Source organism: Pristiophorus japonicus, chromosome 1 (assembly GCF_044704955.1).
Source record: "Pristiophorus japonicus isolate sPriJap1 chromosome 1, sPriJap1.hap1, whole genome shotgun sequence".
In the NCBI taxonomy this organism is placed as follows: domain Eukaryota; kingdom Metazoa; phylum Chordata; class Chondrichthyes; family Pristiophoridae; genus Pristiophorus; species Pristiophorus japonicus.
Genome location: NC_091977.1, coordinates 253,777,187 through 253,800,578, shown reverse-complemented (window position 1 = coordinate 253,800,578; position 23,392 = coordinate 253,777,187). Strand labels below are relative to the sequence as shown.

The 23,392-nt window shown below is 47.2% G+C and overlaps 1 pseudogene; it reads left to right on the top strand.

Annotated features, from left to right (window-relative positions):
• The first annotated feature begins 4,798 nt into the window (after positions 1 to 4,798).
• On the top strand, positions 4,799 to 21,808 carry LOC139262861 (large ribosomal subunit protein mL44 pseudogene; annotated as a pseudogene).
• The last annotated feature ends 1,584 nt before the right edge of the window (positions 21,809 to 23,392 follow it).

Below are 23,392 nucleotides of genomic sequence, written 5' to 3'. Positions count from 1 at the left end.
ACTGAAGGCTAAGGAGGGAAAGAGCGGAGCAAGTGTCTGCGAGTGACACAGTGCAACGAGACCTGGGTGTCATGGTACATCAGTCATTGAAGGTTGGCATGCAGGTACAGCAGGCGGTTAAGAAAGCAAATGGCATGTTGGCCTTCATAGCGAGGGGATTTGAGTACAGGGGCAGGGAGGTGTTACTACAGTTGTACAGGGCATTGGTGAGGCCACACCTGGAGTATTGTGTACAGTTTTGGTCTCCTAACTTGAGGAAGGACGTTCTTGCTATTGAGGGAGTGCAGCGAAGGTTCACCAGACTGATTCCCGGGATAGCAGGACTGACATATCAAGAAAGATTGGATCAACTGGGCTTGTATTCACTGGAGTTCAGAAGAATGAGAGGGGATCTCATAGAAACGTTGAAAATTCTGATGGGTTTAGACAGGGTAGATGCAGGAAAAATGTTCCCAATATTGGGGAAGTCCAGAACCAGGGGACACAGTCTAAGGATAAGGGGTAAGCCATTTAGGACCGAGATGAGGAGAAACCTCTTCACCCAGAGAGTGGTGAACCTGTGGAATTCTCTACCACAGAAAGTTGTTGAGGCCAATTCACTAAATATATTCAAAAAGGAATTAGGTGTAGTCCTTACTACTAGGGGGATCAAGGGGTATGGCGAGAAAGCAGGAATGGGGTACTGAAGTTGCATGTTCAGCCATGAACTCATTGAATGGCGGTGCAGACTCGAAGGGCCGAATGGCCTACTCCTGCACCTATTTTCTATGTTTTTATGTTTCTAAGGACAGTGATGCAATGTCGCAAAAAGTGGAATGACTTAACATGGATAGTGAGGGTGAGTATCTTTAACTTCAAACTTCAACATGCTATGCACTGACCTAAATGCACTCTCTATTCAATGTAGTGTTTCGAAATCCATGTTCTAAGTGGGTGAGGCCACATTGAAGGTTTCCATTTGCAGCCTCACCCACTGCAAGGGCCTACATATGCTGTTAACTTTGCTGCTCGGCTCTGCAGACCCACTCCTCATGTTGTTTATTCCCCAGTCTTCATATGTGCGTCCAAGACGGTAGCCTCCCCGTTACTCTGAGGTCCTGGCCACCTAATTCAAGAAATGGCACAGCAAATCCACACCCCAAACGGTAGTTACATCGAGTCGTGAAGACTGTCATAGAGTAAAATGTATGTAAGGCACTTGGGACACACTGATAGAAGGCCTCTAACTCCGACATTTTCTTTAATGTTACAGGCGAAGCTGGCCCACAACCGACAGGAGCAAATGTGGACTGGTGGAGGGGAGCCAGACCTCCAAGTGCTCACTCTGTTGGAGGAACAGATAGCTGCCCTGATGGGCGTCCAAGTTGATGTGATAGCAGCAGGTGCAGCTGACCCTCCTCGGGACAGTGACGGTATGTTGAGTTCCTTTGCAGCGACATACAGGACACTTGGCCCTGACAACTTCAACGTGCAGCTATTTCCATGGAACTGGCATTCACAAATGCCTTTCCCATTCCTGACCTCGTCCCCTGCAGGTAACCACTGTTCTGTGTTTATGCTTTCAGATGACCAGCCAGATCCACTGGGGCCTTCTCGGGCACCTCCCACAGGTGCAGAAGGTGGCAATGACCCAGAGGAGGAGGAGGAGCAGGAGGACCAGACCTCCTTCGACCTCACGTAGGAGGCTGCGCCGTCGGAGAGCGGGGCCAGCAGTGCTGCTGACCAAGGGGTGGTCGGGGAGACGGAAGTGGGTGATGCTCCGAGCCCCAGTGGCCTCCAGCTACACCACGGGGAAGCCCGGGGACCAGCTCCACGGAGGGTGAGTGCACGCCTGAGTGATGCTCAGCAGCACTCTGACAATGAACTCGACCTAGAGGTTGTCGCAAGACAATCCCTGCAGTTGTACAGCGATCTGCTGGGTGTAATAGCCACGGTGCCCCAGAATCTCGATGCAGTAGCTGTGAGGATGGAGAAGTCCGCCTCAACTGTTGCTCATGCCTCTCAGCAGCCCATCAAGCCCATCCTTGGTAGATACCAACAGATGATGGACAGATGATGGATGAAAACAGTGACCATGGGATCCCAGACATGGTGGCATGGGCTATGGCTGATGTTGCAGTGGCCATTGAGCACCAGGCATATGTTATTGTAGGCCTCCATACTCAAATGTCATCAGTGCATGGTGTCCTGAGTCAGCTCTCTGGTGCACTGCAGTCGCAGACACTCTTGATGCCGAGGCAAATCGATTCAATAGACGCACTGACCGCTGCCATCCGGTCTGGGGCAATAGGGACCTAACCTTGCTGACCCAGCGCAGGATTCTCACCTCACCCAGATGATGCTCTGCCCCAGGGGAGTATCAGCCTGTTGGGCCAATTGGACCGTGATGTCCTTCCTCAGGACGACATCTTTCTGCCTTTGCACCTGCCGCTGTCCGCACCCCATCCACAACAGATTGCTTTGCTTCCAGCCTTGCTGAGGTTATGCAGTCTGCAGCCAGGTCTTCAAGGCCCCGAGCTGGTTGAGGACGTCCTGCTAGGCCATGATGTGTGGCTGAGGATCGAAGACAGTAATCGACTACCAGAATTGCTAAAGGCCCTGAGACCCCGTTGCGGAGGAGCAGTGGGGAAGCGGGGAGGGGGGGGGGGGGGGGGGGGGAGGGGGGGAGGGGGCGGGTGTGGGGGATTTGGAAGGGAAGGGGTCGTAAAGCCTTCTTTAAGACAAAGTAAAGATCTTTGGGAAGGTGGCCACATATTCTCACCTTGTGAAGATATGAGCTTTTAACATTAATTGCTCTTGTATAATGCACCAAACACTTGGTTCATAGTCAACAGAAATAGCTAGGTTGTTGCAATGTGAGCTCATGTAAATTGTTGCATTTCGATGAATGATCCGCCAATTGTTTTGTACTTCCCAGAGATGGCTACCTTGTTACAAAATGAACTGGTGTCAATCGGCCCATTTGGATGTCTATGAGAAGTATGAAGGGATTTTGTGGGTATGGTGATGTGTTGGGGATGAAGTTGTTTTGTGGATGTTTTCAGCACACATGATTTATGTTTGCAATAAAGCAAGTTTGGATTGTTCACATGATGAGGCACTGATTACTTAAGACGGAGGGCTGCAGGGTGTGTAGCGATGTGTTGAGTTGATGCCCAGGGGTATAGGTTGGCCATTCAGCACATCAAGTCTCATTCATTGGATCGATGAGCAGTGAGTCTCTGACGTGCAGCCCTTCCAGCCGCAGCAGTGTCATGCTGCCTCCTCCTTTGGTGAGGATCCTCATCTTCCTCGTCATCATCGTTCTCCTCCTGAGGTGGTTCATCCATCCCTGGTGGTAATGGCTGGCCCTTCATAATGGCCAGGTTGTGCAGCATACAGCAGACAATGGTGATCATTGAGACTCTATTAGGTGAGTACTGCAATGCCCCTCCAGAGCGGTCAAGACCTCAGAAATGCTGCTTCAGAACCTCGATAGTTTGCTCGATAATGACCTGGGTTGTGGTATGGCTGGTGTTGTAGTGCTGCTCAGCAGGGTGATGGGATTGCAGAGGGGTGTCATCAGCCAAGGAGCCACACCATATCCTTTGTCACTCAGGAGTCAGCCATGGCCTTCGTGCAGTGGCTGGAAGAATCGTGGCACACTGGTCTCCTGCAGGATAAAGGCATCGTGGCAGCTGCCAGGATATCGGGTGTTGACAGCGAAAATCATCTGCCTGTGATCGCAGACCAGCTATACATTGAGGGAGTGGAATCCTTTGCAATTCCGAAAGATCTCTCCATTGTGGGGTGGGGCCCTCAATGCCACATGCATACAATGAATGGCTCCTTGAACCCTGGGAAAGCCCACTAGATGGGCAAAGGCACGGTGCCCTCATCCTGGTCTTGCCTTGACATGCTGAATTTGATGTAGTCGAATCGTTTGCGGTGGAGAGAGTCAGTCACCTGGCGAATGCAGCAATGTACTGCAATCTGTGAAATGTTGCATACATCGCCTACAGGAGACTGGAAGGAGCTGGTAGCGTAGAAGTTCAGTGCCACTGTAACTTTTACTGCCACTGACAGCGAGGTCCCAGTGCCGATATCAGCTGCCAGGTATGTCCGCAGAAGGTGGCAAAGCTCCGTGACCACCTCCGTGCAGAACCACAGTATTCTTAAGCACTGCTCCTTGGACATCTCAAGATAAGGGTAATGCGCGCAGTAAATCCTGTGTGTGTACGGCCTCCTGCCCCGCCGTCTGGGGCCTCTCCTCTGGGGGGATCCACATTTGCCTTAAGCTGTCTCTGCAGCCGGCGCCTTTCAAGTCAGCGCCGCAGGACTACGCGGTGTGTGATCACTGCCCCCATCACTTGGCACCGGTCACAGCGAGATAGAGATTTCAAAGTTAGCTGAGCCAATGTGTCCCAGATACTAGTAGACAATCAGACAAGTCCACAGCAGTGTGAGGCCAACACCCTACTGTCTGTGTGAGCATCAAACGCAGCACTGACCGAGACCCCTGAGTCCCGGCCCCTACTTTGTTTAAATAATGCCCCCTATTTTTTTCTCCACATTGTGCAGTCCAACTTATGCAGGCTTCATGGACGCCAGCCGTTAAGTGACGCGGCAAAAGTGAATTTGGTGAGAAGGGCGCCAAGGAGGTGTTGCACGTGTACTGATGTCATGATTTCCATGGCGTTAGCTGGCGGGACGTTACGTTTTTACGCCCCCAAAAAATTTCAGCTGAATTTCGCGTCTGGCGTGAACAGCACCGAGCAGCACTCCCAGACGCCTAACTCCCCGTTAACGCATGCTGATAATGCCGGTGTTCGGTGTTATCAACCGAATTTTGACCCGAAACTTTCATGGGAAATCGAGGAACCGCAAGTCACCCAAATGCAGAATCTTTGGTGGGTGACAAGTCAAGTTAAACATGGTGAACGAGGTTGCTTGTCAAGTGCTGTAATCACAGAATTTCAGGGTTGAAGTGGTAAATGGTGTAATGTAAGAAGGCATGTTGGGGAGATCAGCAGGTAGCAGTGCATGAGTGCATGTTACCTAACTGGCAGTCACCATGGATTGCTGGTAAAATTGAGGAAAAAACTATTTAAATGCCCACATAGAATCAAAAATGTTGTTAGCCTTTAAAAGAGCTGCAGATATTTAAATGATATTGTGCCTCAGGCATAGAGCTATAACACTATAGGATAATTCTGTTACCTGAGCTCTTTACTAACAAGGCTTTATGCTGAGAGCCACGCTTTGCAAAATTCCTCCTCAATTGTACACTAATAGTTGAATAACCTTTACAATATGATAGTCTCCGGTGACTGTTACTGGAATGAAAGGTCCTGAAATGCTGCAGTGGTCTCTGCTGGTCGTCTGCTCGAACTCAACTGGAAGACTGAGAGAATGCCTGGGAAAAGTGCAGCGACACAATGTTTCCAAGAGTGTCCTCACCTTCCTCAGAACTTCTGTGTGCCCCTTATAAGGCAACTGATGGACAAGGGGAGGATCGAGGAGCAGGAATCCCAAAAATGGGAATTGCCGCACCAGATTCTCTTTCGTGACGTGGTGTTTGTGTGGCGGCTGGTACGCTGGTGAGAGGAGGTGTATGACCTCCGTAAAGGTCTATGTGAGATTCATACCTGGGGTCCAAGCCCAAGCAAGTGGCTTGAACCGCTGAACACAAAAGAAATAGGATCAGGAGTAGGCAATTTGGTCCCTCGAGCCTGCTCCGCCATTCAATAAGATCATGGCTGATCTGATCATGGAGTCAACTCCACTTCCCCGCCCGCTCCTCATAAACTTTGATTCTCTTATCGTTCAAAAATCTGTCTATTTCCACCTTAAATATATTCAATGACCCAGCCTCCACAGCTCTCTGGGGCAGAGAATTCCACAGATTTACAACCCCACTGAGAGAAGAAGTTCCTCCTCATCTCTGTTTTAAATGGGCGACCCCTTATTCTGAAATGATGCCCCCTAGTTCTAGATTCCCCCACGAAGGGAAACATCCTCTCTGCATCTACCCTGTCAAGCCTCTTCATTATAGAAACCTAGAAAATAGGAGCAGTAGTAGGCCATTCGGCCCTTCGAGTCTGCACCGCCATTCAATATGATCATGGCTGATCCTTTATCTCAACACCATATTCCCACTTCTTCCCCTAACCCTTGATGTCTTTTGTTTCTAGAAATCTATCTATCTCCCTCTTAAATATATTCAGTGAATTATCCTCCACAGCCTTCTGTGGTAGAGAATTCCACACGTTCACCAGCCTCTGAGTGAAAACATTTCTCCTCATCTCATCCTAAATTTCCCACCCCGTATCCTGAGACTGTGACCCCTTGTTTTAGACTTCCCAGCCAGGGGAAACATCCTCCCCGCATCCAGTCTATCCAACCCAGTCAAAATTTTATACGTTTCAATGAGATCCCCTATCATTCTTCTAAACTCTAGTATAACTAATAGAATTCCCACACCTTTTTATTCCAGCGCCCCCCCCCTACCCCCCACCCCCTTGAGATAAAGGCCAACATTCCATTAGCTGTTGAAATTATGTTTTGTACCTTCCCACCGACTTTTAGTGATTTCTGTACTTGGAACTCCTAAGTCTCTCTGATTCAATAAGATCACCTCTCATTCTTCTAAACTCCAATGAGTATAGGCCCAACCTGCTCAACCTTTCTTCATATGACAACCCCTTCATCTCAGGAATCAACCTAGTGAACCTTCTCTGAACTGCCTCCAATGCAAGTATATCCCTCCTTAAATAAGTATCAGCCAGATGGACTCACTTGTTTAGGGAGACAACAGAAAGCTTTGCTGTGTTGGGGAGCCTAGATAGCTCACTACAGTGGGCGGCACAGCACTTGCCAGTCATGGGTAGGTGGCTGTAGGAGATGTACCTGAAGTTGATATCAATGAGAGTCTTGCCCACAAACTCCAGTGTAGTACACACTGGAATACATCATCAGGCATGACACCTGCAGTTATGCTTGAGTTAAGACCCAAAGAATTTCAGGGCAATTTCAACTGCATGTTACAAGAAATATCTTGTGTATTATAGAGGAAGCTTGGAAAGAACAGCTGGTGCAATTCAATCCTGATTGTGGCAGCTTCCTTTTTATCTCGTCATTAGTTATCTTTAACATAAAGACAGACAGGTACATACATAGAATACAAATGAAAACTACAGGTACACACCACAAATACATAAGAGGACAAGTATACACAGACAATACAGGAGAAGAGGAGGTACCACGGCTTACAGATAAGTTACTTTTATTACCCATTTTTGAATAATTTGCTGAACAAAATTGTAAAAAATCAACTAATCCAAAGATATTGGAGATACTGTGTCACATTTAAAAATAATGTGGGCTTGAAGAGTCAGATCATTCTCCTTCCTTTCCCTGCACCATACCTTCAATATCTCCCTCCACTGTTTGAGATTCTCCAAACTCGCCACTCCCAAGCTCACTGCACTGGTTTAGAGATCACCTTTGTATAACTGTGATCCCTTCATTCTATTCTTTACCTTTTCTGCAAACATGCACGACTGACAGAGACAATAATGGTTAACTGGATGAAATATAGACTGCCCTCAGCAAAGGGTTCAGGTATATTCAAGGCTGAGATAGATAGATTTTTGGACTCTAGGAGAATCAAGGGATATGGGGATCGGGCGGGAAATCAGAGTTGAGATTGAAGATCAGCCATGATCGTATTGAATAGCGGAGCAGGCTCGAGGGGCAGTATGGCCTACTTTTATTCTTCAGAGTATGACCTATTCTTATGTGATATTATAAATGCCAAAAGTGGAGATCCAATTAATTTATGTGTTATCTGAAACCCAGAATGAGATTAGAACCATGAAGTCACTCAGGTGTTATTAGGGAGAATGTTTCTGCTTTGTCTTTCTCGGAGTGGATGTCGACAGCCAGGTGAACTATGATGATGTTCAGACTAAAAGTGAATAAATCTGCTTTAATCAGTACAAATTTGTTGAGTAAAAATTGCAGTTCATTATATTTCATATAATACCCAGTTTTGTGAATAGGTTTCACTGAATAAATTATGTAGAATCATAGGGCCCAAAATTGATGAAGTACTGCTACTGCCCGTTTCTTGGCAGTATTCCAGTGGTACGAGGTTTTTTACCACCCACATACCGCTAAGATCGAGAACTGCTAATTTTGGTGACTTTTTTTGGGATGGTGGCGGGAGCAGTATGTAACGGCAGGCATTGTCGTCGATCGAGATCGACTTTTTTCTCGATCATGAAAAGAACGGACTTCTGCGCATGCGTGATTTTATTTTTCTGAGTTCGTTTTTCCCACGGTTTTTTTTATAGCTAATGGTCTCTAATATGAGGACTTCCAATGATTAAATTCAGCCCACTTGTGAAATTCATGCCAGGTTTCCATGTTCAACATTGGGTAAAGAACAACGGCCCAACAGTCAGCAAAATGACTGTAGCAACAGAGTAAAAATAACTTGAAGGGAAAATGATCAGTGGGGAATCATTTTGTAAATTCAACATAGAGATAGGGGGAGTGGGGAGTGTGGAGGGCATTGTTTATTCAATGATTTAAGTGAAAGGGCTTTGAATGATAAACTTTAAACTGGATAAAGAAAACAAAACAGAAAAAGAAATTCCAGTATCTGAGCATGCTAGATATTAATCTTAAGCAGCTTTTCATCAAATGCTCCGATTTCTAAAATGGTGCCCATACCGTTCGCTTAAGATCGGGTAAGATCAGGTAAGACTTGCTTTTTCAGGGTGTTATTTAGGTCCGGTAGTAAATGGATCTTGATGAACAAATTATCATTTGGGCCTTAAATGATGGGTGGGCAGTATTGAATACTGCTGGCAGTAAATGACTGATGAATTTTCTGCCCGCAGTATTGTGGGCTGTATCTCTGCGGTAAATGATCTTTTTTGATGAAATTTGAATTCTGGGCAGTAAGTGGATGGTAAGTGGGGTAGTAATATGATGAATTTTGGGCCAATAGAATTGTACAGCACAGAAGGAGGCCATTCGGCCAATCATGCCTGTGCTTGCTCTTTGAAGGAGCTGTCCAAATTAATACCACTCCCCTGCTTTTGCCACTAACCGTGCGAATCAGTCCTCTTCAGGTACACGTCCTTTTACCTTTTGAAAGTTCCTATGGAATCTGATTCCACCACCCTTTCAGGTAGTGCGCTCCAGATCGTAACAACCCTCTGTGTGAAACAATTTCTCCTCATTTCCCCTCTAGTTCTTTTGTCAATTATTTTAAATCTCTGACCTATGGTTAATAATACATTTGCCAGAGGAAACCGTTTCTCCTTACCTGCTCGACCAAAACCTCTCATAATGTAGTGGGAACAGTAACATAGTGGTAATGTTACTGGCCCAGTAATCCTAAGGCTTAATGATGCAGTTCACATCCCACGATGGCAGCTGGTGAATTTAAATTCAGTTAATTGAATAAAAATCTGGAATAAAAAGCTATTGTCGTAAAAACCCATCTGGTTCACTTTTGTCCTTTAAGGAAGCAAATTGTCCTTAGCTGGTCTGGCGTACATGTGATTCCAAACCCACAGCAATGTGGTTGGCTCTTAACTGCCCTCTGAAATGGCCCAGCATGCCACTCAGTTGTAACAAACCGCTACGTAAAATAAGAAGAATATAACTGGACGAACAAACCGGCATCGACCGTGGCCGTGGCCTCGGACATGACAACAGCACACCCAACCTAGTTGACCCTGCAAAGTCCTCCTCACTAACATCTGGGAACCTGTGCCAAAATTGGGAGAACTGTCCCACAGACTAGTCAAGCATATAGCCATGCTCACAGAAACATATCTTTCAGCCAATGTCCCATTCTCCGCCATCATCATCCCTGGGTATGTCCTGCCTGACCTGCAGGACAGACCCAGCAATGAGGACACCATCCATTGTTTTGTGTGGCACTACTACCATGCTAAATGGGATAGATTCAGAGCAGATCTAGCAGCTCAAAACTGGACATCCATGAGGCACTGTGGGCCATCGGCAGCAGTAGAGTTGTATTCCACCACAATATGTAACCTCATGGCCCGGCATATCCCTCACTCTACCATTATCATCAAGCCAGGGGACCAACCCTGGTTCAATGAAGAGTGTAGAAGAGCATGCCAGGAGCAGCACCAGGCGTACCTAAAAATGAGGTGCCAACTTGGGGAAGCTGCAACACAGGACTACATACATGCTAAACAGTGGAAGCAGCATGCCATAGATAGGACTAAGTGATTCCACAATCAATGGATCAGATCAAATCTCTGCAGTCCTGCCATATCCAGTCATGAATGGTGGTGGACAATTAAACAACTAACGGGAGGAGGAGGTTCCATGAATATCCTCATCCTCAATGATGGTGGATCCCAGCACGTGAGTGCAAAAGACAAGGCTGAAGCATTGGCAACCATCTTCAGCCAGAAGTGCCAAGTGGCTGATCCGTATCGGCCTCCTCCTGAGGTCCTCACCATCACAGAACCATCTTCAGCCAATTTGATTCACTCCATATGATATCAGAAAATGGCTGAGCGCACTGAATGCAGCAAAGGCTAAGGCCCCTGACAACATCCCGGCTGTCGTGCAGAAGACTTGTCCTCCAGAACAAGCCTTGCCTCTAGCCAAGCTGTTCCAGTACAGCTACAACACTGGCATCTATTTGACAATGTGGAAAACTGCCCAGGTATTTTCTATCCCCAAAAAGCATGACAAATCCAATCTGGCCAATTACCGCCCCATCAATCTACTCTCAATCATCAGCAAAATGAGGGAAGGTGTCGTCGACAATGCTATCAAGTGGCACTTACTCACCAACAGCCCGCTCACTGATGCCCAGTTTAGTTTCCGTCAGGACCACTCGGCTCCAGACTTTATTGCTGCCTTGATCCAAACATGGACAAAAGAGCTGATTTTCTGAGGTGAGGTGTGAGTGACTGCTCTTGGCATCAAGGCAGCATTTGACCGAGTGTGTCATCAAGGAGCCCTAGTAAAACTGAAGTCAATGGGAATCAGGGGGAAAACTCTCCACTGCCTGGAGTCATACCTAGCACAAAGGAAGATGGTTTTGGTGGTTGGAGGTTAATCATCACAGTCCTAGGATATCACTGCAGGAGTTCCTCAGGGCAGTGTCCGAGGTCCAACCACATTCAGCTGCTTCATCAAGGACCTTCCCTCCATCATACTGTCAGACGTGGGGATGTTCACTGATGACTGCACAGTGTTCAGTGCCATTCACAATTCCTCAGATAATGAAGCATTCCATGCCCGCATGCAGGAAGACCTGGACGACATTCAGGCTTGAGCAGATAAGTGACAAGTAACATTTTCTTCATACTAGTGCCAGGCAATGACTATCTCCAACAAGTGAGAGTCTAACCACCGCCCCTTGATATGCAACGGCATTACCATCACCAAATCCCCCAACATCAACATCCTGGGAAGCACACCGGTGGGAACTTGAACTGAACAAAGAGAATATCACGTTAAATCTCAAAGACAATCACGAGTTATTTAAGAAAGGATCATTATTTACGGATACTTACTGTTATGTATTTAACCCTTGGCAACCTGTATCACACCACCACCAGAGGGCCTACCTGTTGAAGTCCCAAGGGATCCCAGCATCACTTGGGAGCACTGTATATAAGCAGGCCACCCACGCGGTACCTGCACTCTGGAGTCTAATTAAAGGAGCTAAGGTCACACTTACTCATTGCTTACAGTACTCAGTTTCATCCTTTAATATGAGTGTAACAATTGGCGACGAGATAACGAACAACCGTGTGAAAATGTAAAGAACAGTTGTTATCCTGGAGAAGTTCTCAGAAGGGGATGATTGGGAGGCCTTCGTGGAGAGACTCGACCAATACTTCATGGCCAATGAGCTGGAAGGGGACGAAAACACTGCCAAACGAAGGGCGATCCTCCTTACCGTCGGTGGGGCAACAACCTATGGCCTCACAAAGAATCTTCTAGCTCCAGTAAAACCAACAACCAAATTCTATGAAGAATTGTGTACGCTGGTCCGGTAGCACCTAAATCCTAAGGAAAGTGTTTTGATGGCGAGGTATCGGTTCTACACGTGTCAACGGTCAGAGGGCCACGAAGTGGCGAGCTACGTCACCGAACTAAGGCGCCTTGCAGGACATTGCAAATTTGATGGATTCCTAGAACAAATACTGAGAGACTTTTTTGTGCTTGGCATTGGCCATGAGGTAATCCTTCCCAAACTATTGACTGTTGAAACTGAATCTAAGCAAAGCCTTAATAAGCGGGAGGTCGAGAGGCAAGCGGCAGCGTCCCAGGCCTACAAAAGGCCAGCGTGAGTCAGGGAGGCCCAGCGGGAGGTCGAGAGGCGGAGCGGCAGTGTCCCAGGCCGATAAAGGCCATCGTGAGTCGGGGAGGCCCAGCGGGAGGTCGAGAGGTGCAGGGCAGCGTCGCAGGCCTATAAAGGCCTAGCGTGAGTCGGGGAGGCCCAGCGGGAGGTCGAGAGGTGCAGGGCAGTGTCCCTGGCCTATAAAGGCCCAGCGTGAGTCGGTGAGGCCCAGCGGGAGGTCGAGAGGTGCAGGGCAGCGTCCCAGGCCTATAAAGGTCCAGCGTGTGTCGGGGAGGCCCAGCGGGAGGTCGAGAGGTGCAGGGCAGCGTCCCAGGCCGATAAAGGCCCAGCGTGAGTCGGGGAGGCCCAGCGAGAGGTCGAGAGGTGCAGGGCAGCGTCCCAGGCCTATAAAGGCCCAGCTTGTGCAACTGCAGCGGGGAGAGAAAGCCAAAAAGAAGTAGAAAGAAAGCAAAAGGTGACGCCACAGCCAAGGGGGTAAGTGATTGGATGGTGATTGGTGAGTAGTTTTTTTTTCTTTTTATATCAGTAAGTAACCTGTTAACATTGTTGTCGCCAAATTAAGTGTATCTAAGTGTTAAGTCATGGCAGGAGACGTGATATGCTCCTCCTGTACTATGTGGGAACTCAGGGACACTTCCGGTGTCCCTGACGACTACATCTGCGGGAATTGTATCCGCCTCCAGCTCCTGACGGACCACGTTGCAGAATTGGAGCTGAGGGTGGATTCACTCTGAAGCATCCACGATGCTGTTAATGATGTGATTAGCATGTGTAGTGAGTTGGTCTTACCGCAGGTAAAGGGCCCACAGCCAGATAGGGAATGGAAGACCAACAGGAAGAACAGTGCAAGGAAGAAAGTGCAGGGGTCCCCTGAGGTCATCCCCACTGCAAAACAGATACACCACTTTGAGTACTGTTGGGGGGGATGACTCATCACGGGAGGGCAGCAGCAGCCAAGTTCATGGCACCGTGGCTGGCTCTGCTGCACAGGAGGGCAGGAAAAAGAGTGGGAGAGCGATAGTGATAGGGGATTCAATTGTAAGGGGAATAGATAGGCGTTTCTGCGGCCGCAACCGAGACTCCAGGATGGTATGTTGCCTCCCTAGTGCAAGGGTCAAGGATGTCTCGGAGCGGGTGCAGGACATTCTGAAAAGGGAGTGTGAACAGCCAGTTGTCATGGTGCACATTGGTACCAACGATATAGGTAAAAAACGGGATGAGATTCTACGAGACGCATTTAAGACGGAGCTAAATTAAAAAGTAGGACCTCAAAAGTAGTAATCTCAGGATTGCTACCAGTGCCACGTGCTAGTCAGAGTAGAAATCGCAGGATAGCGCAGATGAATACGTGGCTTGAGCAGTGGTGCAGCAGGGAGGTATTCAAATTCCTGGGGCATTGGAACCGGTTCTGGGGGACCAGTACAAACTGGATGGTTTGCACCTAGGCAGGACCGGAACCAATGTCCGAGGAGTAGTGTTTGCTAGTGCTGTTGGGGAGGAGTTAAACTAATATGGCAGGGGAATGGGAACCAATGCAGGGAGACAGAGGGAAAAAAAATGAAGACAGAAGCAAAAGACAGAAAGGAGATGAGTAAAAGTGGAGGGCAGAGAAACCCAAAAGGACCACTTTGCAGCAAAATTCTAAAGGGTCAAAGTGTGTTAAAAAGGCAAGCCTGAAGGCTCTATGCCTCAATGCAAGGAGTATTCAGAATAAGGTGGATGAATTAACTGCAGATAGCAGTTAATGGATACGATGTGGTTGGCATCACGGAGACATGGCTCCAGGGTGACCAAGGCTGGGAACTCAATATCCAAGGGTATTCAACATTTAGGAAGGATAGACAGAAAGGAAAAGGAGGCGGGGTGGCGTTGCTGGTTAAAGAGGAAATTAATGCAATTGTAAGGAAAGATATTAGCTTGGATGATGTGGAATCGGTATGGGTGGAGCTACGGAATACCAAAGGGCAGAAAACGCTAGTGGGAATTGTGTACAGACCTCCAAACAGTAGTAGTGATGTTGGGGAGGGCATCAAACAGGAAATTAGGGGTGCATGCAATAAAGATGCAGCAGTTATCATGGGTGACTTTAATATGCATATAGATTGGGCTAACCAAACTGGAAACAATACGGTGGAGGAGGATTTCCTGGAGTGCATAAGGGATGGTTTTCTAGACCAATATGTCGGGGGGGGAGGCCATCTTAACTGGGTGTTGTGTAATGAGAGAGGATTAATTAGCAATCTCGTTGTGCGAGGCCCCTTGGGAAAGAGTGATCATAATATGGTGGAATTCTGCATTAGGATGGAGAATGAAACAGTTAATTCAGAGACCATGGTCCAGAACTTAAAGAAGGGTAACTTTGAAAGTATGAAGCGTGAATTGGCTAGGATAGATTGGCGAATGATACTTAAGGGGTTGACAGTGGATGGGTAATGGCAGACATTTAGAGACCGCATGGATGCACTACAACAATTGTACATCCCTGTCTGGCGTAAAAATAAAAAAGGGAATGTGGCTCAACCGTGGCTATCAAGGGAAATCAGGGATAGTATTAAAGCCAAGGAAGTGGCATACAAATTGGCCAGAAATAGCAGCGATTCCGGGAATTGGGAAAAATTTAGAACTCAGCAGAGGAGGACAAAGGGTTTGATTAGGGCAGGGAAAATAGAGTACGAGAGGAAGCTTGTAGGGAACATTAAAATGGACTGCAAAAGCTTCTATAGATATGTAAAGAGAAAAAGGTTAGTAAAGACAAACGTAGTTCCCCTGCAGTCAGAATCAGGGGAAGTCATAACGGGGAACAAAGAAATGGCAGACCAATTGAACAAGTACTTTGGTTCGGTATTCATTAAGGAGGACACAAACAACCTTCCGGATATAAAGGGGGTCAGAGGGTCGAGTAAGAAGGAGGAACTGAGGGAAATCCTTATTAGTTGGGAAATTGTGTTGGGGAAATTGATGGGATTGAAGGCCGATAAATCCCCAGGGCCTGATGGACTGCATCCCAGAGTACTTAAGGAGGTGGCCTTGGAAATAGTGGATGCATTGACAGTCATTTTCCAACATTCCATAGACTCTGGATCAGTTCCTATGGAGTGGAGGATAGCCAATGTAACCCCACTTTTTAAAAAAGGAGGAAGAGAGAAAACAGGGAATTATAGTCCGGTCAGCCTGACATCAGTAGTGGGTAAAATGATGGAATCAATTATTAAGGATGTCATAGCAGCGCATTTGGAAAGAGGTGACATGATAGGTCCAAGTCAGCATGGATTTGTGAAAGGGAAATCATGCTTGACAAATCTTCTGGAATTTTTTGAGGATGTTTCCAGTCGAGTGGACAAGGGAGAACCAGTTGATGTGGTGTATTTGGACTTTCAGAAGGCTTTCGACAAGGTCCCACACAAGAGATTAATGTGCAAAGTTAAAGCACATGGGATTGGGGGTAGTGTGCTGACGTGGATTGAGAACTGGTTGGCAGACAGGAAGCAAAGAGTAGGAGTAAATGGGGACTTTTCAGAATGGCAGGCAGTGACTAGTGGGGTACCGCAAGGTTCTGTGCTGGGGCCCCAGCTGTTTACATTGTACATTAATGATTTAGACGAAGGGATTAAATGTAGTATCTAAAAGTTTGCGGATGACACTAAGTTGGGTGGCAGTGTGAACTGCAAGGAGGATGCTATGAGGCTGCACAGTGACTTGGACAGTTTAGGTGAGTGGGAAAATGCATGGCAGATGCAGTATAATGTGGATAAATGTGAGGTTATCCACTTCGGTGGCAAAAACAGAGAGACAGACTATTATCTGAATGGTGACAGATTAGGAAAAGGGGAGGTGCATCGAGACCTGGGTGTCATGGTACATCAGTCATTGAAGGTTAGCATGCAGGTACAGCAGGCGGTTAAGAAAGCAAATGGCATCTTGGCCTTCATAGCGAGGGGATTTGAGTACAGGGGCAGGGAGGTGTTACTACAGTTGTACAGGGCCTTGGTGAGGCCACACCTGGAGTATTGTGTACAGTTTTGGTCTCCTAACTTGAGGAAGCACATTCTTGCTATTGAGGGAGTGCAGCGAAGGTTCACCAGACTGATTCCCGGGATGGCGGGTCTGACATATCAAGAAAGACTGGATCAACTGGGCTTGTATTCTCTGGAGTTCAGAAGAATGAGAGGGGATTCATAGAAACGTTTAAAATTCTGATGGGTTTAGACAGGTTAGATGCAGGAAGAATATTCCCAATGTTGGGGAAGTCCAGAACCAGGGGTCACAATTTGAGGATAAGCGGTAAGCCATTTAGGACCGAGATGAGGAGAAACTTCTTCACCCAGAGAGTGGTGAACCTGTGGAATTTTCTACCACAGAAAGTTGTTGAGGCCAATTCACTAAATATATTCAAAAAGGAGTTAGATGTAGTCTGTACTACTACGGGGATCAAGGGGTATGGCGAGAAAGCAGGAATGGGGTACTGAAGTTGCAAGTTCAGCCATGAACTCATTGAATGGCGGTGCAGACTCAAAGGGCCGAATGGCCTACTCCTGCATCTATTTTCTATGTTTCTATGTTTCTAATAGCCCAGGCATTTATGTCCACCAGCGAAAACACCAAACAAATTTCGCAGCATAAAGAGGTTTTGGCCAGTAACGTCGTTTTTATATACATGGCAGAACATACATGCCGGCTGCTACACGACCTCAGATGACTCAGAGTTCATCATCAATTGTTAATGCGAGGCAGTTAACACCTTGTTGGCGTTGTGGAGGTGATCATCGGGCCCATCATGCCACTTCAAGCACTATGTGTGCAATGGCTGCAGAACAATGGGACACCTCCAGCAAATGTGCAGGTGAGCTGCAAACCCTGCTAACCCTGCAAACCGCCACGTTACAGAGGAAGATTGATCCACGGTGGATCAGGCTGAACTAGAGACTCGAACCGAGGAGGCAGAAGTGTACGGGGTACACAGCTTCACCACGAAATGTCCACCAATAATGTTAAAGGTTGAACTGAATGCAATTTCAGTATCCATGGAACTGGACACGAGTGCGAGTCAGTCCATAATGAGCAAAAAGGCCTTCGACAGGCTGTGGTGTAACAAGGCACACAGGCCTAAGCTCAGCCCCATTCACACCATAAAAACATAGAAACATCGATAATAGGTGCAGGAGTAGGCCATTCGGACCTTCAAGCCTGCACCACCATTCAATAAGATCATGGCTGATCATTCACCTCAGTACCCCTTTCCTGCTTTCTCTCCATACCCCTTGATCCCTTTAGCCGTAAGGGCCATATCTAACTCCCTCTTGAATATATCTAACAAACTGGCATCAACAAATTTCTGCGGTAGAGAATTCCACAGGTTAACAACTCTCTGAATGAAGAAGTTTCTCCACATCTCGGTCCTAAATGGCTTACCCCTTATCCTTAGACTGTGACCCCTGGTTCTGGATTTCCCCAACATTGGGAACATTCTTCCTGCATCTAACCTGTCCGGTCCCATCAGAATTTTATATGTTTCGATGAGATCCCCTCTCATTCTTCTAAACTTCAAACTGAAGTTGCATGTTCAGCCATGAACTCATTGAATGGCGGTGCAGGCTAGAAGGGCCGAATGGCCTACTCCTGCACCTATTTTCTATGTTTCTATGTTTCTAAGAGCTTACACCAAAGAACTGATCCCGGTAATTGGCAGTGAAGAAGTCAAAGTCTCCTATGATGGAGCAGTGCACGAACTCCCACCATGGATCGTGCCAGCGGATGGCCCCACACTGTTCGGCAGAAGCTGGCTGGGAAAAATCCGCTGGAACTGTGACAACATCCGAGCGCTTTCGTCCGTCGACGACGCCTCATGTGCCCAGGTTCTGAGCAGATTTCCATCGTTGTTCGAGCCAGGCATTGGAAGTTTCTCGGGGGTGAAAGTGCAGATCCATTTGATTCCTGGTACACAACTCATCCAGCACAAGGCACGGGCGGTACCGTACATGATGCGAGAGAAAATGGAAATTGAGCTGGACAGGCTGCAGTGAGAAGGCATCGTCGCGCCGGTGGAATTCAACGAGTGGGCCAGTCCAATTGTCCCGGTACTCAAAGCTGATGACACGGTCAGAATTTGTGGTGACTATAAAGTAATGATTAACCGTTTTTTGCTACAGGACCAGTACCCGCAACCCAAGGCAGACGACCTATTTGCAACCCTGGCTGGAGGAAAGACGTTCAGCAAGTTGGACCTGACCTCAACCTACATGACGCAGGAGCTGGAGGAATCTTCGAAAGGCCTCACCTGCATCAACATGCACAAAGGCCTGTTCATCTATAACAGATGCCCGTTCTGGATTCGGTCGGCCGCGGCAATTTTCCAACGGAACATGGAGAACCTGCTAAAGTCGGTTCCTCTCACCGTGGTTTTCCAGGATGACATACTGGTCACAGGGTTGGGACATCGTCGACCACTTGAAGAATCTGGAAGAGGTTCTAAGTCGGCTAGATCACGTGGGACTCAGGTTGAAACGCTCGAAGTGTGTTTTCCTGGCACCAGAGGTCGAGTTCTTAGGGAGAGGAATCGCAGTGATTGGCATCAGACCCACCGACGCCAAGACGGAGGCCATCAAAAAGGCACTTAGACCACAGAACGTGATGGAACTGCGGTCGTTCCTGGGACTCCTCAACTATTTTGGTAATTTTCTACCCGGGTTAAGCACCTTGTTAGAACCTCTACATGTGCTACTGCGCAAAGGAGATGACTGGGTATGGGGGAATTCACAAGAGGCTGCCTTTGAGAAAGTCATAAATCTGTTATGTTCAAACAAACTGCTTGTTCTGTATAACCCAAGTAAACGATTAGTGCTAGCTTGCGATGCGTCGTCATATGGGGTCGGGTGTGTGTTACAACAGGCTAATGAATCGGGGATTTTGCAACCGGTCGCTTATGCATCCAGGAGTCTGTCCAAGGCCAAAAGGGCCTACAGCATGATTGAAAAAGAAGCTCTGGTGTGCTTTTACAGGGTGAAAAAAATGCACCAGTATTTGTTTGGTCTCAAGTTTGAGCTTGAAACTGACCATAAGACGCTCATATCGCTATTCTCAGAGAGCAAAGGGATTAACATCAATGCCTCTGCCTGCATCCAAAGATGGGTGCTCACGCTGTCGGCATACAACTATGTAATCCGCCACAGACCAGGCACAGAGAACTGTGCTGATGCTCTCAGTCGGCTACCATTGCCCACCACCAGGGTGGAAATGGCACAGCCTGCAGACTTGCTCTTGGTGATGGATGCATTCGAAAACGAAAAGTCACCAGTTACGGCCTACCAGATCAGACCTGGACCAGCCAGGATCCTTTACTGTCCTTTGTAAAAAAAACTGTGTCCTCCATGGGAGCTGATCCAGTGTCCCAACGGAGATGCAGGAAGAGATTAAACCGTTCCGCAGGCGCAAAAACAAAATGTCCTTGCAGGCAGACTGTCTTTTGTGGGGTAATCGCTTGGTCTTGCCCAAGAAAGGCAGGGAAATGTTCATACGTGACCTACACAACACCCACCCAGGCATTGTAATGATGAAAGCCATAGCCAGATCCCATGTATGGTGGCCCGGCATCGACTCAGATTTAGAGTCATGCATACGCCAGTGCAACACTTGCTCTCAACTGAGCAATGCACCCAGAGAGGCACCGCTAAGTGGTGGTCATGGCCCTCCAAACTGTGGACTAGGATCCACGTTGACTATGCTGGCCCATTTCAAGACAAAATGTTCTTGGTTGTCATGGATGCTTATTCAAAATGGATTGAATGTGTAATAATGTCTGTAAGCATGTCCACCGCCACCATAGAAAGCCTACGAGCCATGTTTGCCACACACGGCCTGACTGATGTCCTCGTCAGAGACAATGGGCCATGTTTCATCAGTGCTGAATTCAAGGAATTCATGACCCACAATGGGATAAAGCACATCACATCTACCCCGTTCAAGCCCACATTCAATGGCCAGGCAGAATGGGCTTGAACGAGGCAGATGCCATCAAGCAAAGCTTGAAACGTGTGTCGGAAGGCTCCTTGCAGACCCGATTGTCCCGAATTCTGCTCAGCTACCACACTAGACCCCACTCGTTCACCGAGGTTCCCCCAGCAGAGCTGCTCATGAAAAGGGCGCTCAAAAAACGAGGCTCTCTCTTGTCCACCCTGTTCTCCATGATAACGTTGAGGGCAGGCGGCATCAACAAAGTATGTACCATGATCACGCAAATTTGTCACGCGATACTGAGGTCAATGATCCTGTGTTTGTACTCAATCAATGGCTCGCTGGCACAGTCATAGCCAAAGAAGGGAGTAGGGTGTTTCAGTTCAAATTGACCAATGGACTGACGTGCAGAAAGCATTTGGACCAAATCAAATTGCGGTTCATTAACAGCTACGAGCAACCACCAACTTCGACCCTCCAACACACACACACAAGTGGCAACCGAGATCACGGTTGATCACGAAGCCGAACTCATCATCCCCAGCAGCCCAGCAAGGCCGGCTGCCCAGCAGCCCAGTGAAGAACCAACCAACTCACCCGCACCTGCATTTGTACTGAGACGATCGACAAGGGAGCAAAAAACCCCAGATCGTCTCACCCTGCAAATAAGTGTACTATTGACTTTCCGAGGGAGTGATGTTATGTATTTAACCCTTGGCAACCTGTATCACACCACCACCAGAGGGCCTACCTGTTGGAGTCCCAAGGAATCCCAGCATCCCTTGTGAGCACTGTACATAATCAGGCCACTCACGCGATACCTGCACTCTGGAGTCTAATTAAAGGAACTAAGGTCACACTTACTCATTGCCTACAGTATTCAGTTTCATCCTTTAATATGAGTGTAACACTTACCTCCAAGACTATTTCAGTCGTGCCTATCCAAACCTGCCTGTCGACAGTGTTAAGGCACTTGTTAGTCACATCACAAGCTCACAGATTTTGTGCCATGTTGCCAGGAACTTGGCTGTGGAAGACTTGATGCTAAGTGCAGAGTTCCCAGTGCCACATGAGGTTTTTCAAAATACATTCTTTGCTGTTGTTGGAGCTTTGCTTGAGAGCAGTGATCCTGAAAGAGCCAGCTTATTTATCCAGGACTTCCTAATTACTCAACTTATTGGCAAAGATCTGTTTGAAATGTGGCCTCTTGTTAATCTCATGGGACTGCAAGTGGAAGAGCTGAATAAGAGGAAGGTGTCTCTTCCTGAGCCCAGACTGACCAGGCAGTCTGGAGCTGGCACTGTGCTCCCGGTCTATTTCGTTGGACTATACAGTGATAAGCAGCTTATCGCAGACGGACCTGGTGAAATGGTGCTGTCAGCTGAAGAAGAGGCAGCACGAGTAGTACTGCGTAAGATTTATGGCCTTACAGAAAACAGACAACCTTGGGATTACTCCAGCCCCACAAAGGAACCTGTGGTAGCCAAGGCGCTGAGTGGTTAATGTGCTGGACTCGATCTATGTGACGCGCATCATCCAATTATTATTTCTGTTTATGGGACTTTAACCATTGTGCAAATGTTCATCATGTTGGAGCTATAATAAAGACATTCAAATTCAAAAAAAATACCATGGTTGCATTGTGTACCATCTACAAAATGTTCTGCAGCAACTCATCAAGGCTTCTTCGGCAGCACCTCCCAAATCTGTGACCTCTACCACCTAGAAGGACAAGGGCAGCAGGTGCATTGGAACACCACTATCTCCACGTTCCCCTCTAAGTTACACACCATCCTGACTTGGAAGTATATCGCCGTTCCTTTATCGTCGCTAGGTCAAAATCCTGGAACTCCCTCCCTAACAGAACAGTGGGAGTACCTTCACCACATGGACAGCTCATCACCATCTTCTCAAGGACAATTAGAGATGGGCAATAAATGCTGGCCTTGCCAGCGACGCCCACATCCCATGAATGAAATAAAAGAATATCTCTATTAGGTCTCCCCTTAATCTTCTCTGATTAAGCAGAACAATCCCTGCTTCTCCAATCCTTCCACATAACTTAACTCCCTCATCCCTGCTAATATTCTGGTAAATTTCCTCTGCAGCCTCGTCAGGGCCTTGACATTCTTCCTACTGTGGCGCTCAAAATTGTGCACAATTCTCCAGCTGAGGCCTAACCAGTGATTTGTAAAGGTTTAACATGTCTTCCTTGTTTTTGTGTTCAATGTCACTATTTACAAAGTATCCCATGTGTTTTCTCAACTGCCTCAGCAACTTGCCCTGCCACCTTCAAAAAATTGAGAATGTGCACCACCAGGTCACTCTTCACAAAACAGTACCATTTAATTATATTGTACTGGCTCTCCATGTTGTTTCTCCCAAAGTGCATCACTGCACACTTATCTGCACCTAATTGCATCAGCCATGTGTCTGCCCATTTCACCAGTCTCTCTCTGTCCTCCTGATAGTCTGCTACTATCCTCCTCACTGCTTACTATGTTGCCATGTTTTGTATCATCCGCACACTTTGAAATTGTACAACTTTACCCAAATCCATGTCATTTATATATAACGAGAAAAGTAAAGGTCCTAATACTGACCTCTGAGGGACCCCACTGCATACTTCTCTTCAGTCAGAAAAATATCAGTTCACCACTATTCTCTGCCTCCTATCCCTAAGTCAATCACTTGCCCACCATCCCTTTAATCCCATGTGATATTATTTTCAGAATAAATCTGTTATGTGGTACTTTATCAAATGTCTTTTGAAAGTCCATATATACAATATCTACTGCACTCCCCTCATCAACCCTCTGTTACTTAATCAAATAACTCACTCAGGTTAAACAGACACGATTTGTCTTTAAGAAATCTGTGCTGGCTGCCTCTTGCTAACTCATGCTTCTCCAAGTGAGGATTAATTTTGTCCTTGACAATGGTCTTTAGTGGTTTTCCCATCACTGATGTTAGATTGACTGGACTGTAGTTACCAGGTTTATCCTTCTTCCCTTTTTTGATCAGAGTATAACATTTACAATCCTCCAGTCCTCTGGCACCACTCTCATATCCAAGGAAGATTGAAAG